The sequence below is a fragment of the Salmo salar genome, chromosome 07 (assembly GCF_965601325.2).
Source record: "Salmo salar chromosome 07, fSalSal1, whole genome shotgun sequence".
NCBI classification, from domain to species: Eukaryota; Metazoa; Chordata; class Actinopteri; order Salmoniformes; family Salmonidae; genus Salmo; species Salmo salar.
Window position 1 is genome coordinate 37,942,415 of NC_138297.1, and position 12,726 is coordinate 37,955,140.

Consider the following 12,726-nt stretch of genomic DNA (forward strand, 5'->3'; position numbering starts at 1 on the left):
TTTTAGTGAGGGATCACCCTATGGAAATCAAGCATCTCATGAATGCCTATAAGATATTCTAAATCTTATATTTTTACTGTAGCTTGAGGCAAATTAACACTGTAATTAGAATGACTAAAACATTAAAACATGGGATTAACTGATTTTATTTCTATTCCACTTGGTCCTCTCTACCTATTCTACAGTATATGTGTAATGTACAATGCACATGCATATACGTTCATATGCATTTAAAATATATTTGAATGTATTTGTTTAATTTCTTCTGATTAAACATAATCAATACGAATCCAATTTAACCCCAAATTAAACAGTCAAGAGCCTACCTTTAATAGTTTTTTGTTTTGTTGTTAATTTGCTAATATGTTCAAATGTACATTTTTCTTATTGAAGTGGTGCATAATGATATAGCATGTTTTGTTGTTGTTGAGAAAAAGATATATTGTTCGAGTCATGATTGTAGCTCAGAATGTTTTTACGTAGTCTTAAAAATATATAAAAGGTCTGTCTTTTTGCTTTTAATTAGTATCCTAATGAACTTTCTACATAAATTATTTGTTTTGATGATGTAACTGTAGTCTATACCCAGTAGCGGTGCGTTGGTAAAATCACCCGGAAAGCCAATCCAGAAAAAAATGCCATATCACAACCTATGTGTTGTGATAATTGCATTGTTTGCTCTATAACCTGTTAGTGTCTTGACACCGTGATATATAGGCCTAAGACTGAGACAATAAGAAGACAGTGGCCAAATAAATTCAACAACACATTTGTTTCATTTCGAAACCGGAGAGCAACATCTTTCCTGTGAAGTCCACAAAACATATTGCATGTAACAAACAGTTACATGTCCTACAGCATAATCAAGCAAAGTAATGTTGCCGATATTTTCGGACTACTAAACAACTATTGATGTAGCACCATGGAGAGATAACACAAGTCGCAAAGAAAACAGGAGATGGATCCACTATTCCAGCACCATTTCAACTTCAACATTTCAACATCATCTAATCACCTATGCTTAGTCTAGTACAGTGACAACTAAACGATACCAAAAACTATTTAGTCCAATCAACATAAGCTAAATATGATGTGGCTGCCCGTGGGACTGATTTATGTGTGTGTGCATGTGAGCATACAAGTAGAAAAAACATGTTGACTCACCCTACTTGTAGAGAAATGCCAATGCCATCCTACTCTTTCATGCCTAAACGGTCTATGACTATGTAACAGTACACGCTATTAGTTTTTGTTGTCCTATACTACCTGGCTAAAATACTTGCTCGCTAGCCTAACTTCCTTTCATGGTCAACGATATGCCAGCCCAGCTAGTTAACCTTAGCATAACATTAGTTAATATTAGCATACTATTTCCATACTATTAAGTAAAACCACAAGTCCAAATCCCTATCTGTATAAAGGTTAAATAAATAAAAAATAATAAAAGTTTAGCTGATTGGCTATTATTTTATACTTTTTTATCAAGGGAGGCCAAATGCTCGCTGGCTTCCCTTGCATTCAATGTTATGGGCGGCAACAATGTCATACTCTTTCTGACCAGACAGCATCAGATAGATCTCTGCATGCAGAATTCTGCAAAAATATCCTCCGTGTACAACATAGAACACCAAATAATGCATGCAGAGAAGAATTAGGCCGATACCCGCTAATTATCAAAACAAATTCTACAACCACCTAAAAGGAAGCGATTCCCAAACCTTCCATAAGAAAGCCATAACCTACAGAGAGATGAACCTGGAGAAGAGTCCCCTAAGCAAGCTGGTTCTGCGGCTCTGTTCACAAACACAAACACACCCCACAGAGCCCCAGGACAGCAACACAATTAGACCCAACCAAATCATGAGAAAACAAAAAGATAATTACTTGACACATTGGAAAGAATTAACTCAAAAAACAGAGCAAACTAGAATGCTATTTGGCCCCAAACAGAGAGTACACAGTGGCAGAATACCTGACCACTGTGACTGACCCAAACTTAAGGAAAGCTTTGACTATGTACAGACTCAGTGAGCAAAGCCTTGCTATTGAGAAAGGCCGCTGTAGGCAGACATTCCTCTCAAGAGAAGACAGGCTATGTGCACACTGCCCACAAAATGAGGTAGAAACTGAGCTGCACTTCCTAACCTCCTACCCAATGTATGACCATATTAGAGACACATATTTCCCTCAGATTACACAGATCCACAAAGAATTCAAAAACAAACCCGATTATGATAAAGTCCCATATCTACTGAGTGAAATACCACAGTGTGCCATCACCACAGCAAAATTTGTGACCTGTTTCCACAAGAAAAGGTCAACCAGTGAAGAACAAACACCATTGTAAATACAACCCATATTTATGCTTATTTATTTTCCCTTTTGTACATTAACCATTTCAACATCGTTACAACACTGTATATATACATAATATGACATTTGTAATGTCTTTATTTGTTTGTAACTTCTGTATGTGTAATGTTTACTGTTAATTTTTATTGTTTATTTCACTTTTGTATATTATCTACCTCACTTGCTTTGGCAATGTTAACATATGTTTCCCATGCCAATAAAGCCCCTTAAATTGAAATTGAATAGATCTGCTACACATACTGAGACAGAGGGGCACTGTTTCGTTCGCTTGGATGCTTTCTCCGGTGAGGCATGCAGTCTCTTCCGAATTGAAGAAAATGTATGAAACACAGAGAGATGAAAGATTCATTATTTTCTATGTTTTTTTCTCTTTTTTTCCTGGGTATTTTTTTGTTGAGAAACCTGACTTCCCTTGTCACCCATGAATACACATCACAGTCTACACTGTCTTTTCAAAGAGGTGGGGTGGCTCAAAGGGGTTAAGATGCTAACAGTCATGTGCACGCCCCCAGCAACAAATGGTCCCCTATGTTGGGTGCATACAGATAAAGGAGCATCCTTTGTGTGCTGTGTTTCACATAACACAGGTCCGGCATAGGATGCATGCCAGGTCTGGGTCTGTCTGTCGACCCCTCTGACTGGAGAAACAGAGATTCACACACACATACACACACACAAAGGACAGGACAGACATATACTTCCTTACTGTGGCCACTCATACAACACATAGGAAATGCTTTCACGGATATGGATTAAGCTATGTATTCCTGGTTCAAAATGTAATAACTCTAACCCTAATTCAAACTAGTAAAATATCCTCATAAGGCTTGTATATTCGAAAAGAAAATATATCCATGACGATAAAACGTCTATTTCACAGATAGTGCTTCCAAAACCAACGATAGGCTAGGTATTGACAAGAAATAAAAGGTACTCACTACATATTTTGCTGGGATATTGCTATAAAATACTAAGTCTAAATGTCAGTGGTGATATTTGAGCTAATAATTTTGCAATAATTTCCTCCTAGTCTTTAATAAGCATAATAACATTCATCATGTTTGTAGCAAATCCATTTTGGAGAATTAGTAACCTCAAATTGCCCAGCGTTGTTCGCTGTTATTATATAAATTGTAATAAAACAATCGCAGGTTCAGGAAATTAGGTTTACAGCATCAATAGTTGCTGGGGGGGGTGTGGGGGTGGTAGGTAATCGTATTAAGATGCTTATCTACACAACACATACATGTCCATGCACAGAGCCCATTCCTTTGCTCCTATGTCTCTTATGTATGTTAATTCAACTTTTGTAAATACTGCTTCGGGATTACCATATCCTCATAAGGGCCCCCTTCCGACTACCGTATCGCAAATGGCACTAAATATGTTCATTTTCTCACACACCCAAGAAGAATACACACACAAAATAAGAGCAGAAGAGCCATGCCTGACCACCACACCACAGAGGGTAAAAAAAGTATATAAAGAGTCCCAACGAGTTCCTGGGCATGTTAGTTTGCTTCCAGGCAGTCCCTATTGACCTGTAAACCTTTGTGACTGCAACAAATGCAAATGGTGCTGACTTGCTCACACAGAAACACTAAAGGCCTATTCAAATGAGGGCATACCAACAATGCAGCAGCAGCGCTGGTGCCCGGCCTGCAGTACAGCCCCAGACTGGGGACTCAAAGGCCCAGGAGGTATTCCAAATGGCACCCTATTCCCTATAATTATGAACTATTTTTGTCCATGGCCCATTGTGGTAGTGCACTATATAGGGAATAGGGTGCTATTTGGGACACACATCTAGCCTCCCAGGAGCCTCACAGGCACATGGTTCACTCCTCCAGTTCAAGTTCCAGCCGTCTGGCACAGAGAAGAGGGACCATCCACTTCATTAATTCTCCTCCATGACTTCATATAAACACACCCATCTGAGCAGCTAACTCTGGCTGTGGAACTCTCTCTTAATAAGCAAACTGATAGTTAAAATTTGATATAATTCTTCTAAACGTAATTAATTACTTCCTGTCACAACTCCCACCGAAGTCAGTCCCTCTCCTTGTTCGAGCGGCGTTCGGCGGTCGAAGTCACCGGTCTTCTAGCCATCGCCGTTCCACCTTTCATTTTCCATTTGTTTTGTCTTGTTTTCCCGCACACCTGGTTTACATCCCCTCATTACTATACGTGTATATTATCCTCTGTTCCCCCCCATGTCTGTGTGTGGTATTTAGGGATCCCTACTGTTCCAGTGGTTAGGCCCTTCCCAGTTCACGCTCTGGACAGCCGACCATTAGGGTCCGGGTTGATTAGGGAGGCCACCACTCCCCTGGGCATGGTGACGCAGGGGGGTCACGAGGAAATAATCAGTCTCTTCCTCATTGACTCTCCTGCGTGGTGCTCTCCTGCGTGGTGCATTTCCCGTGGTGCTAGGCCTTCCCTGGTTAGCTTGTCATGACCCCACTATTTCATGGCAACAGAGGGCTCTCACGGGGTGGTCGTGAGAGTGCTCGGGGAGGTGTTTAGGAGTGTTCCGTTGGTGCTACTACGGTGGAAAGTCCAGACCAGGTCTCCACCGTGCTCATTCCCCCCAAATATTCCGATTTGTCTCTCGCCTTCTCTAAGAAGAGGGCGACTCAATTACCACCCCATCATCGAGGGGATGGTGCGATAAACCTCCTGGTAGACACCGCACTTCCCAGGAGTCACGTGTATCCCCTCTCACAGGCGGAGACGGAGGCTATGGAAACATATGTCTCCGAATCCCTGCATCAGGGGTACATTTGGTCATCCACTTCACCCACCTCCTCGAGTTTCTTTTTTGTGAAGAAGAAGGAGGGAGGCATGTGCCCGTGTATTGACTATCGAGCCCTAAACCAGATCACTGTGAAGTACAGCTACCCGCTACCTCTCATAGCCACAGCGATTGAGTCAATGCACGGGGCGCGCTTCTTCACCAAACTAGATCTCAGGAGCACGTACAACCTGGTGCATATCCGGGAGGGAGACGAGTGGAAGACGGAGTTCAGTACTACCTCAGGGAAGTATGAGTACCTCGTCATGCCGTACGCGTTGATGAATGCTCCATCAGTCTTCCAAGCCTTTGTAGGCAAGATTTTCAGGGAACTGCACAGGCAGGGTGTAGTGGTGTATATTGATGACGTTCTGATATACTCCGCTGCACGCGCCGAGCATGTGTCCCTGGTGCGCAGGGTGCTTGGTCGACTGTTGGAGCATGACCTGTATGTCAAGGCTGAGAAATGCCTGTTCTTCCAGCAGTCCATCTCCTTCCTAGGGTACCGCATTTCCACCTCAAGGGTGGAGATGGAGAGTGACCGCATTTCAGCCATGCGTAATTGGCCGACTCCCACCACGGTAAAGGAGGTGCGGCGGTTTCTAGGGTTTGCCAATTACTACCAGAGGTTTATCCGGGGTTTTGGTCAGGTAGCGGCTCCCATTACCTCACTGCTGAAGGAGGGCCCAGTACGTTTGCAGTGGTCGGCTAAGGCGGAAAGGGCTTTTGGTCACCTAAGGGCTCTGTTTACCTCGGCTCCCGTGCTGGCCCATCCGGATCCCTCTTTGGCGTTCACAGTGGAGGTGGACGTGTCCGAGGCTGGGATAGGAGCCATGCTCTCTCATTGCTCGGGAACGCCACCGAAGCTCCACCCATGTGCCTTTTTCTCGAGGAAGCTCAGCCCGGTGGATCGAAACTATGATGTGGGGGACCGGGAGTTGTTGGCTGTTGTCAAGGCGTTGAAGGCGTGGAGACATTGGCTTGAGGGGGCTAAACACCCTTTTCTCATCTGGACTGACCACCGCAACCTGGAGTACATCCGGGCAGCGAGGAGACTGAATCCTCGTCAGGCCAGGTGGGCCATGTTTTTTACCCGTTTTGTTTTCACCCTTTCCTACAGACCAGGTTCCCAGAATGTGAAGGCAGACGCACTGTACCGGCTGTATGACATAGAGGAGTGGCCCATGGATCCTACCCCCATACTCCCGGCCTCCTGCCTGGTGGCGCCGGTAGTGTGGGAGCTGGACGCGGACATTGAGCAGGCGTTATGTGCAGAGCCGGCTCCCCCCCAGTGTCCCGCTGGGCGTCTGTATGTTCCGTCTGCTGTCCGTGACCGGTTGATCTATTGGGTCCACATCACCCTCCTCTGGTCATCCAGGCATCGGTCAGACGGTGCGCTGTTTGAGTGAGAAGTACTGGTGGCCTACCTTGGCCAAGGACGTGAGGGTGTATGTTTCCTCCTGCTCGGTGTGCACCCAGTGTAAGGCTCCTAGGCACCTGCCCAGAGGGAAGCTACACCCCTTACCCGTTCCACAACGGCCATGGTCGCACCTGTCTGTGGATCCTGGTCGATGTGGATCATTTCTCTAAGTCCTGCTGTCTCCTCCCTCTGCCCGGTCTCCCTACGGCCCTACAGACTGTGGAGGCCTTGTTTACGCACGTCTTCTGGCACTACGGGGTGCCTGAGGATATAGTGTCTGATCGGGGTCCCCAGTTCACGTCGAGGGTCTGCAGGACGTTCATGGAACGTTTGGGGGGTTTTCACCCTGAGAGTAATGGGCAGGTGGAGAGAGTGAATCAGGATGTGGGTAGGTTTCTGCGGTCCTACTGCCAGGACCGGCCGGGGGAGTGGGCGGCGTTCGTGCCCTGGGCCGAGATGGCTCAGAACTCGCTCCGCCACTCCTCTACTAACCTCTCCCCCTTCCAGTGTGTACTGGGGTACCAGCCGGTTCTGGTGCCTTGGCATCCTGCGGTGGACGACTGGTTCAGGCGCATGGAGGAGACATGGGACACCGCCCATGTTCACCTTCAGCGGGTCGTGCTGCGCCAGAAAGCCAGCGCAGACCGTCACCACAGTGAGGCCCCGGTGTTCGCAGCGAGAGACCGGGTCTGGCTCTCGACCTGAAACCTGCCCCTCCACCTGCCCTGCCGGAAGCTGGGGCCGCTGTTTGTGGGGCCGTTTAAAGTCCTGAGGAGACTGAACGAGGTTAGTTACAGCTTCCCCCCGATTACAGTATTAATCCCTCGTTCCATGTGTCTCTCCTCAGGCCGGTGGTGGCTCTGGACATCGAGGGGGTCCCGGCGTATTCCGTTCGCTCCATACTGGATTCGAGGCGTCAGGCGAGGGGCCTTCAGTACCTCGTGGAGTGGGAGGGTAGAGGACGTGTTGGACCCTTCACTGCTGCAGGAGTTCCACCGTCGCCGTCAGGATCGCCCTGCACCTTGCCCTCCGGGTCGTCCCCGAGGCCGGTGTCGGCGCGGTGCTGGAGTTGTGCGTCAAGGGGGGCTACTGTCACGACTCCCACCGAAGTCGGTCCCACTCCTTGTTTGGGCGGCGTTCGGCGGTCAACATCACCGGTCTTCTAGCCATCGTCGTTACACCTTTCATTTTCCATTTGTTTTGTCTTGTTTTCCCGCACACCTGGTTTATATCCCCTCATTACTATACGTGTATATTATCCTCTGTTCACCCCATGTCTGTGTGAGGTATTGTTTGTTTCGTTACGTGTGTGACGCTTCAGGCTGGTTGTGCGCCGGGTTTTATTTGTAACCCGTGGTTTTGGTATTTGTACCATTCTGTGTAATTTTGTGCGCTATCACTTTTGTCCTTGGGCCGGAGTATTGTGACGCAGTTGCGTCCGGCTGTTTTCCTCTGCCTGATTAAAGTGTGCCTGTTCACTCATCTCTGCTCTCCTGCACCTGACTTCCTTCGACCTGTTGCGCACACTCTGACACTTCCACTGTTTTCGACTTCAAATAAATGTTCAGTATAATTGTAATAAACTTGCAAACTGCTAGTTGAAAAAACTTGCAATAAACTGAAAACTGAAAATGTATTTACTACACAAACATGATGAAAATGTGTATAAATTACAATATAACGTTAATATAATAGATGATCATTTCCAACACATTTGTGATGATGTGTACATTTCCAGCAGTAGGGATTTAATGGTGGACAGGGATCTGAAGTGATGAGTCAGCCACATCTGTAGAACACCTGCAACAAACAGCCACATGCCCCTAAAAGAACCGCCCAGGGGGGAGGAGGAGAGAGAGAGGAGGAGAGAAAGAAAAGGAAGTGGGGAGTGAGAGAGGAGAAAGGAGAAAAAGGATGTTGAGTCAATAAATCAAATCAAATTTTATTTGTCACATGCGCCAAATACATCACCTTACAATGAAATGCTTATTTACAAGCCCTTAACCACAAATGCTTCAATAAGTTTTAAGAAAAAAAAGTAAAAATAACAATAGCGAGGCTTATATACAGGGGGTACCACTACAGAGTCAATGTGCGGGAGCACCAATTAGTCAAGGTAATTGAGGTAATATGTACATGTAGGTAGAGTTAAAGTGACTATGCATAGATAATTAACAGAGTAGCAGCAGCGTAAAGGAGGGGTATGGGTAGCCCTTTGATTAGCTGTTCAGGAGTCATGGCTTGAGGGTAGAAGCTGTCAAGAAGCCTTTTGGACCTAGACTTGACACTGCGGTACCGCTTGCCGTGCAGTAGCGGAGAGAACAGTCTATGACTAGGGTGGCTGGAGTCTTAACAATTTTTCAGGCCTTCCTCTGACACCACCTGGTATAGAGGTCCTGGATGGCAGGAAGCTTGGCCCCAGTGATGTACATACCCACTACCCTCTGTAGTACCTTGCAGTCGGAGGCTGAGCAGTTGCCATACCAGGCAGTGATGCAACCAGTCAGGATGCTCTCGATGGTGCAGATGTAGAACCTTTTGAGGATCTGAGCACACATGCCAAATCTTTTCAGTCTCCTGAGGGGCAATAGGCTTTGTCGTGTCCTCTTCACGACTGTCTTAGTGTGTTTGGACCATGATAGTTTGTTGGTGATGTGGACACCAAGGAACTTAAAGCTCTCAACCTGCTCCACTACAGCCCCGTCGATGAGAATGGGGGCATGCTCTGTCCTCCTTTTCCTGTGGTCCACAATCATCTCCTTTGTCTTGATCATGTTGAGGGAGAGGTTGATGTCCTGGCACCACACGACCTCCTCCCTATAGGCTGTCTCATCGTTGCTGGTGATCAGGCCTACCACTGTTTTTTCAACTGCAAACTTGATGATGGTGTTGGAGTCATGCGTGGCCATGCAGTCATGAGTGAACAGGGTGTACAGGAGGGGACTGAGCACTCATCCCTGAGTGGCCCCCGTGTTGAGGATCAGTGTGGTGGATTTCTTGATACCTACCCTTATCGCCTGGGGGTGGCGGCCCGTCAGGAAGTCCATAATCCAGTTGCAGAGGGAGGTGTTTAGTCCCAGGGTCCTTAGCTTAGTGATGAGCTTTGAGAGCACTATGGCGTTGAACGCTGAACTGTAGTCAATGAATAGCATTCTCACATAAGTGTTCCTTTTGTCCAGGTGGGAAAGGGCAGTGTTGAGTGCAATAGAGATTGCATCATCTGTGGATCTGTTGGGACAGTATGCAAATTGGAGTGGGTGTAGGGTTTCTGGGATAATGATGTTGATGTGAGCCATGACCAGCCTTTCAAAGCACTTCATGGCTACAGATGTGAGTGCTACGGGTTGGTAGTCATTTAGGCAGGTTACCATAGTGTTCTTGGGCACAGGGACTATGGTGGTCTGCTTGAAACATGTTGGTATTACAGACTCAGTCAGTGACAGGTTGAAAATGTCAGTCAAGACACTTGCCAGTTGGTCAGCACATGCTCAGAGTACACGTCCTGGTAATCCGTCTGGCCCTGCGGCCTTGTGAATGTTGACCTGTTTGAAGGTCTTACTCACATCGGCTACGGAGAGTGTGATCACACAGTCATCCGGAGCAGCTGATGCTCTCATGCATGTTTCAGTGTTATTTGCCTCGAAGCGAGCACAGAAGTAATTTAGCTCGTCTGGTAGGCTCGTGTCACTGGGCAGCTCGCGGCTGTGCTTCCCTTTGTAGTCTGTAATAGTTTGCAAGCCCTGCCACATCCGACGAGCATCGGTGTCAGTGTAGTACGATTTAATCTTAGTCCTGAATTGATGCTTCGCTTGTTTGATGGTTTGTCAGAGGGCATAGCAGGATTTCTTATAAGCTTCCGGGTTAGAATCCCGCTCCTTGAAAGCGCCAGCTTTACCCTTTAGCTCAGTGCGGATGTTGCCTATATACGCTGACTCGGTGAGTGAGTTTATAAGGAAGTGCATTGGAGATGTTGTACACACTGTGGCTATTAAAACCTACCCTAACCAAAAAACATGGATGGATGGCAGCATTCGCGCAAAACTGAAAGTGCGAACCACAGCATATAACCATGGAAATATGACCGGGAATATGGCTGAATAAAAACAGTGTAGTTATTCCCTCCTCAAGGCAATCAAACAAGCGAAATGTCGGTATAGGGACAAAGTGGAGTCTCAATTCAACGTCTCAGACACGAGACGTATGTTTCAGGGTCCACAGGCAATTACGCACTACAAGCCACGTCACAGACACCGACATATTGCTTCCAGACAAACTAAACACCTTCTTTGCCCGCTTTGAGGATAATACAGTGCCACCAACGCGGCCCGCTAACAAGGACTGCGGGCCCCCCCTTTCCTTCTCTGTGGTCGACGTGAATAAGACATTTAAACATGTTAACACTCGCAATGTTGCTGGCCCAGACGGCATCCTAGCCGCGTCCTCAGAGCATGCGCAGACCATGGCTGGTGTGTTTATGGACATTTCAATCGCTCCCTATCCCAATCTGCTGTCCCCACATGCTTCAAGATGGCCACCATTGTTCCCATACCCAAGAAGGTAAAGCTAACTGAACTAAATGACTATTGACCCATAGCACTCACCTCTGTCATCATGAAGTGCTTTGAGAGACTAGTCAAGGATCATATCACCTCCACCTTACCTACCACAATAGACCCACTTCAGTTTGCATACTGCCCCAACAGGTCCACAGACGATGCAATCGCCATCACACTGCCCACTGCCCTATCCAATCTGGATAAGAGGAATACCTATGTAAGAATGCTGTTCATTGATTACAGCTCAGCATTCAACACCATAGTACCCTCCAAGCTCATCATTAAGCTGGAGGCCCTGGGTCTCAACCCCGCCCTGTACAATTGGGTCCTGGACTTTCTGACGGGCCGCCCTGAGGTGGTGAAGGTAGGAAACAACACCTACATTTCACTGACCCTCAACACTGGGGCACCACATGGGTGTGAGCTCAGCCCCTTCCTGTACTCCCTGTTCACCCATGATTTCGTGGCCATGCACGCCTACAACTCAATCATCAAGTTTGCAGATGACACAACAGTAGTGGGCTTGATTACCAACAACGACAAGACAGCCTAAAGGGAGGAGGTGAGGGCACTCGGAGTGTGGTGTCAGGAAAACAACCTCTCACTCAATGTCAACAAAATAAAGGAGATGATCGTGGACTTCAGGAAACAGCAGAGGGAGCACCCCCTTATCCACATCGAAGGGACAATAGTGGAGAAGGTGGAAAGTTTTAAGTTCCTCGGTATACACATCACCGACAAACTGATATGGTCCACCCACACAGACAGTGTGGTGAAGAAGGCACATCAGCGCCTTTTCAACCTCAGGAGGCTGAAGAAATTTGGCTTGTCACCTAAAACCCTCACAAACTTTTACAGATGCACAATTGAGAGCATCCTGTCGGGCTGTATCACCACCTGGTACCGCAACTGTTCCGTCCTCAACCGCAAGGCTCTCCAGGGGAAAACGCATCACCAGGGGAAAACGACCTGCCCTCCAGGACACCTACAGCACCCGATGACACAGGAAGGCCAAAAAGAAAATCAAGGACAACAACCACCCGAGCCACTGCCTGTTCACCCCGCTACCATGCAGAAGGCGAGGACAGTACAGGTGTATCAAAGTTGGGACTGAGAGACTGAAAAACAGCTTCTATCTCAAGGCCATCAGACTGCTAAACAGCAATCACTAACTCAGAGAGGCTGCTGCCTACATAGACACTCACTAGTCACTTTAAACAATGCCACTTCAATGTTTACATATCTTACATTACTCATATCATATGTATATACTGCATCTTGCCTATGACGCTTGGCTACCGCTCATCCATATATCTATATGTACATATTCTTATTACATCCTTTTAGATTTGTGTGTATTAGGTAGTTGTTGGGGAATTGTTAGATTACTTGTTAGATATTACTGCACTGTAGGAACTAGAAGCACAAGCATGTGATCAATAAAATTTGATTTGATCCATGGCTTCTGGTTGGGGTATGTACATACGGTCACTGTGGGGACGACGTCATCGATGCACTTATTGATGAAGCCAGTGACTGATGTGGTGTACTCCTCAATACAATTGAAAGAATCCTGGAACATA